Genomic DNA, 6,533 nt, shown 5'->3' with positions numbered 1-6,533 from the left:
GGAAATGGAGCAAAACCTACAGTGCCGGGATCAAACACAGCGGTGCAGCGGAGCATGAGCAGAGGGTGCAGCGGCTGGCGGGGATGCCCGGGGCAGTGTCCCCAGGCAGTGTCCCCCAGGCAGCGTCCCCAGGCAGTGTCCCCAGGCCGTGTCCCCCAGGCAGTGTCCCCCAGGCAGTGTCCCCGGGCAGTGTCCCCAGGCAGTGTCCCAGGTCAGTGTCCCCCAGACAGTGTCCCCCAGGCAGTGTCCCCAGGCAGTGTCCCCGGGCAGTGTCCCCAGGCCGTGTCCCCCAGGCAGTGTCCCCGGGCAGTGTCCCCAGGCAGTGTCCCCAGGCAGTGTCCCCCGGGCAGTGTCCCCCAGGCAATGTCCCCGGGCAGTGTCCCCAGGCAGTGTCCCTGTGCAGTGTCCCCAGGCAGTGTCCCCCGGACAGTGTCCCTGTGCAGTGTCCCCCAGGCAGTGTCCCCGCAGGCTGGTGACAAGGCTCCCCCCTGTGGGATGTCCCCGCACCGCACACCCGTCCCACCCCCCCACCGCCGGTGGCCCTTGGGTGGCCGGTGGACACGTGTGGATGGGACAGGCTTGCAAAGTCCCCCCACTGAGCAGCTGAAGCGGCAGCTGGGATAAAAGCCGCCCAGCGACCCCCCTGCCGGAACAACCTCCCGTGATTTTTCAGTGCTCGTTGCTCGGGTTTGCTGGCTCACCTCTGGGTTTTTCAAGCTGTATCAAGAAGAAAAAAAATCTGTATTGTGGCTCTGTGGTTCGTCTGGCCACGCTCGGAGCGAGGAGGAGCTGTATTTTAGCAAAATGTCCTTCCAGGGACAGGAAAGTGTGTCTGCACGCAACTATTGGGACAGAACGGAGACTGTATTCGGGGGTCTGCGTTGCACCGGCCTTCTGCTGCTGTGTGAACAGGGGGGCGGCTGCCCCGGCGCCTCTTGCACCCCGGGGTGGCCAATGTCACCGCTCCCGATTCACACGTGGTGAAACCGAGATGTAATGAGATGATGGCACTTGCTCAAGGGGAGCAGCAGGAGCAGGCCCGGAGCGCAGGTTTCCAAATCCTGCCTGGTTCACCTCCCCAGCAGTGCCCTCGCTTAAATCCCCCACAGTGCGATCGGCATCGTTAGTATTTAGTAACCGCGGGGTAAGCGAGGTGCTGCCGGTCCTGAGCGCCGGCAGGTCCGGCTGGAGGCTCCGAGTGCCTGCAGGGAAACCCGGCCTTGCTCCCGTCGGTGTTTCAGGTCCTACTTGGCTTATGCAGGAGTTAGCACGGCCGGGGTTAACCTCAGGGCTCAAGAAATTGCCTTTCCGAGGGGTCCGTGTGGCACCGTCCCCCGAAGCAGGACCCCTCCCCAGGGACTCGGTGCACACTGATGCAGAGACCAAAGCCGCCGACGGGTGTTGCTGGTCGGCGCATTTACCCCAGTGTTAGAGAGAAACAGCATCCCTGCCTTTTGAGCATGGCTCGGGGATTTATATTTTTTAGCCCATTCTGAATAGTGAGTGCTATTTTAGGTTAACCTCTTTTGTTTCCTCCTTGGCCATGCACCACTGAATGCTTCAGACATAAAGTTTAGAAAAGAGGTGAGTTGAAGCTTTATTAGTGCTTTGTACAGCTAGAAAATAAATGAAACCAGGGTCAGCACCGTGAGGAGCCAATGCTCACATCGAGGCAGCTCCTGTTTGAAATAGTCTTCAATTATCTATTGTGAAGGGAGGCAGATTCCTGCGGCCGATACAGCCACGCTGGTCTCCTGACATTTCCAATTCCCCGGGTACTTTTGAAACACATTAAAAGAGAAATAAAAATTAAATTGGAGCCCCAGCCGTGTGCATCACGCTTGGGATGTTATAGCAGCGGGATAATAAAATGGTGCCAGAGGTATGTTAAAACAGAAAGGCGATGATTTTCAGCTGGGTGCGTTAGAAGAGGTGATGCCAGCGCGGACCCAAGCGGGGTGGCACACCCCTGGGGGAGAGCGCTGTGCCGTGCCGTGCCGTGCCGTGCCGTGCCACTCCGGGGCTGCCCCGCGGCTGGGGGATGTCTGGGCAGGCCCGTATTTACCGTGCGGTCACGGCAAATCCCCACTTGCTCATGCTGGGAGCAGTTTCCCTGCTCTGAAGCCCTCCGTAGAGCAAACACCTCCCTGTGCTACCTGACCAAGATGTGGGGAGCGCTGGGTGGGCAAGAGCAATTCTCCAGCGGCGCCCGCAGCCTTCCCGCACCCAGGCTAATATCATTTTAGCTGCCCCCATCTCACCTGGGTTAATGCCACCAGTCATTAGCGTTACTGGGGATGTCTGCCAACGCGGGAGAACTGCAGCTGGCACGAAAGTTGTTTGACGCCCCCTCCCTCCGAACGCCCTCGCTCCTTGCCACCCTTGCCGGTACCAGGTGAGGTCTGTGCCGGAGCCGGCACGAAGCAGCGCCGCGGGCTCGGGTTACCCGGCTCCTGCTGAACTAGGAGCCTGGACAGGACAGAAATAAAACGGTACAAGTCAGGAGGAGCAGCGGGGAGGCTGGAGCTATTATAAAGCCATTACGGAGCTATTACAGCACTATTAGCTATTGCTGCTCCTGCTCCCGGGAGAGAAGGGTCCCAGGAGCAATGCTGCTGCCCCGGGGCATCCCTGCTGCCTCCATCCCCTGCCCTTGGGCTCAGCCCCGAAAGGGTACGCCTTCACCCAAGGCATCTCATGGCTGATTTCTGCATTGCTAAACGAAATGTGATATAGGACCCGCACGTGCGTTTCTCTAAGACTTTGAGGTGGTGACTCTGGTGCTACCAGGGATGGGGGGACCAGCCGTGGTCAGGCATGACCTGGGGTAGCTCCCATGGTGAGACAGAAAAAGAAAAACCAAATTCTTTCCTCTGAGGAGGAGAAATATTTCCAGCATCATGAGAAAACAAAGCAGACCAAGAGGGATTATTTTCCCCAAAGAAGATGCTGTTTGAAAACACCCACTTGGAGTCACACATCATTTTTTTCTTCCCTGTTTGTTGCAACTTTGCCAAATCCAAAAATTTCAATACTGAATTGGCCTCTAAATTCACGAGACCAGCTTAAAATTCCTGAGATTGTTGTTTTATTTTGAAAAATCTCATTCTTTTCATTCAGTGCTTACTGCTGGAGCCCTAAAAGACCCCATTTTCATGTGTCTCTCTGACCACAGCGGCTAGAAGCACCCTTTTGCTGCCCCTCTCCGCCCTCTATTTTCCTGATTCCCCATCGATCGAATGAATTCTGGAGCCGGGCCTCGAAGCAAACACGAAGCGTTGGGAGATTTGCAATTGCTGCTAGGAGTTGTCAAGAGCTGCTGTCAGCGCAGCGTCCAAGTTGTGTGTGAACCATCCCCAGCAACTGTTCCTTCCCAAGCCAGCTCTCCCGACAAGACAGAGAGCACACGGCGCGCCTTTCCCAGCACAGATACCCGCCGCAGAAGATGAAACGAGGGCTTGCCCTGCTGTCAGTTTGAGCGGCGTTGGGTGTGAGCTGGAGGAGCACCCCCGCAGACGCGCGCACCTGCTCCCACACACTCTGGCCCAGCCCCAACCGTCCCCGCGCCGCGTTCCACGCTCCAGGCTGAGCGGGTTTTGCTGCCAGGACAGGTCTCGGTGCCCAGGATCGGGCTGGGACGGCCGGAGCTCGCCGGGCACCCACGGACCCGCTGGGCGGGAGCAGGTGGAGCGGCCGGGGCCGGCTGCCCGTGCCCGGGCTCTGGGAGGACACGGCGGCTTTGTTTGCCCGTGTGCGGCGTGGGAGGCTCCCCCAGCTTGGCACCAGAAGGTTAGTGCTTTCTAAAAAAGACTATTGTTTTCACCCTGAGTTTTTGGAAAAACAACAGGGGAGCTGGGCAGAGGCACAAGAGCCACCCTGGCTTCTTCTGCCTCGGGTTTCTGCTGCTGTGGGCACCTCGCCGGCTGCGCTGCTGGCCCCGACCTCCTCCTTCCCAGGCAGCCGCACTCGGACCCCTGATCCCGCGGAGCCTGTGTTCCCTCACATCTCCCCCTTGCCTCTTTCCCTGTTCTTCCCTTAGTAGGAGAGGCCTCCGCTGTGCCAGGAGCACCGCCAAGAGCAGAGCAGAAACGCACAAAGGTGTTTCCCCAAAGCTAAGGCTTGGCCTTGCACGGGCATCTCGGCTTTCGTTGCGGTAAACCAGCCACCCGGCCAAAGCTGACTGCCCTCATCGCTGCAGAGCTGGACCTAAAGATCCGCTGTGAGATGCCTCCGCAACCACGGGGCTAATCACCCAAATAAGAGAGAACCCCCAAACATTTTTGGAAAAAGCCCCACGTGTGCTTTGGGACTCGGTCTGTGGCATCTGAGCTGGGGTCAGCAGGATCTCTGGGGGGTTTTAGCTGGGCTCCAACTGGGAAGCCACACACACATGCCCTTTTCTTAGGAGAGCTCAGGATTTGTCCTCCCTGGCTTTCACTGTTATCAAATGCCTGCCTAACAAGATTTATTAGATCAACTAACTTCTGTATAATAACGATAGGAATGCAGATTTCCTCTGCTCAGCCGGGGCTTGCTGCGACTGTGCAGAGCAATTAGAGGTGACTCACGGGCAGGTGGACTCGGCCAGGATCCCGAGAGGGCTGGCCCTGTCCCCGGGATGCAGGGGGCAAGACTGGCTTCACGGTGATGCCAAGAAAGCGGGTGTTTATCTGTATATAATTATTTTTTTGCTGTAACTCGATTAGCATGGAAGGTGTTTTTCCTTTGGAAGAGTTGCAAGGTAACGTCTCGTTATGTAAAGGATCCAATCAGCAAAGGGCTGTTGCTAATTGGCGAAAATATTTAAGTTTCCCAGCTGGAGCTGGTTGTGTTTGCTGATGCGGTTGTCTGCAGCTCAGCTGCCCGCCAGCATGGAGGCTGGGGAAGGACCCTGGCTCCTGGAGTGGGTGGCTGTGGGTGAGCCCTGGTGCTGGAGGATGCTCTTCCAGGGAGTGAAGGTCAGGAGCAAGTTAACACCCAGAAGGTATTTCCTAGGTGTGGGCAAAGTGTTTGGTTTGGCTTGTCTCGTAACTCCCTCCCAATGGCAGGAACAAATATTTCCTTAGTATAATGACTGGAATGGTGAAAATTCACTGTCTCAGCCTTAAATGATGAGCAGCTTCCTGGTCTGTGTCCCCAGCTTGCCCCCCAGATAAGGGCTGTAATGCTCTTTGATTAAGATAACAGGGAGCCAGACCTGTCCCTGCTCTTGACAAATTTTAATCTCATGATCCTGTTCCTGGGCTGAAGTGGTTTCGCACAGCAGCAGCTTCTTAAATCGGGGTACTGTAACTGCATGTCTTTAACTTTAAGCCTCTCTTAACTGCTAATGGTGAAAGAAACAGTCTCCAAGCCCCGCCACAAAGCCCAGTTCCACCTGGGGCGGGTGGGTGAAGGGTGGGAAGATCTGGCCTTTAACCCTGAGGAGTTTTCCGGGCGTGCAGCTGTGCACTCTGCTGCAGCTCGATGGCTTTTGCAGTCAGATCCAGGGCTGGGGAACTTGGCTAAAGTGTTTCTTGTCTACGTAGCCTTTTCAGTGGGATGAGACATGCGAATAAAAGCGCTGAGACTTTGGGTTTACAGTGTCAGGCTTCAAATGCAAACAGCTAAATGGGGAGGAGGTTTCGTGGGGGCAGAGCGAGCCCTGCACGGCACCAGGAGCAGCTCCGAGCCCAGCGCTTGGGCAAATTTGATACCTCTATCTCCAGAGCTGTAGGCAGTGCTCTGATCTCTCACATCACTCCTAGAGCCACACTGCTAATCCTTTGTATCTGTGCAAACACGAGAGGAGGATCTCTCTGTTGTTTTCTTGCTCCGGGCAGACCTTCCTTCCCTTCCTCCTGCACAGTGCAGGCTTGGGGACACAGCCCAGACCTCGAGTTCCTGGGAGAGCTTGGGGCCACAGGCACTGGCCACTGGCTCCGCTCCGCCACAGAGGTTTTTGGTGATTTACAGCTTACTGTGCTGAGCGAGTCGGCAGAGATGCTCTGAGCTGGCAGAGAAGGAGGGAGATCGTCATGTGGAACAAAGTGCTGTCTCCTGGCAAAAACAAGGAGAACGTCTACTCTGCGGGCTTACCGCCGAGTGCAAGACTGCTTAAAAGTCATCCTGCGGGACAGGAATGGGTAATCTGGTTGAACGGTGTTAGCTGTATGAGTTTCCAGTAGGTGTTGTTGCTCTAAGTGCTGTCTCTGAATGCTCTCTCCATGAAGGAACGGTCATCAAAGTAGATATTTAAATAATGTCAAAGTCCTTGACCTCGAAGTGTGTGGGGGTGAGGGGAGGGCATGAGTCACAAAGAAGATAGCACCGCTTTCCTTGTGCTCAACCTTTCACATTCTTCACCCTTTAAATAAAAACGAGTATTAATAAACCCAACAGACCCTAAAAAAACCCCTTAGAGTCAGGTGCCAAGGGGAACGAGGTCCCGAAAGGAGAATGTGCAAAAAAACTTGATCGTGAAAAGAAAACAGCCGCAATGTTGAACGGAGCAGTAGTGATTCAAACAGCAGTCTTGGCCCTTTGAACATCAT

Source organism: Calonectris borealis, chromosome 15, assembly GCF_964195595.1.
Source record: "Calonectris borealis chromosome 15, bCalBor7.hap1.2, whole genome shotgun sequence".
NCBI lineage: Eukaryota > Metazoa > Chordata > Aves > Procellariiformes > Procellariidae > Calonectris > Calonectris borealis.
Note: the sequence above shows the minus strand (reverse complement) of the source record.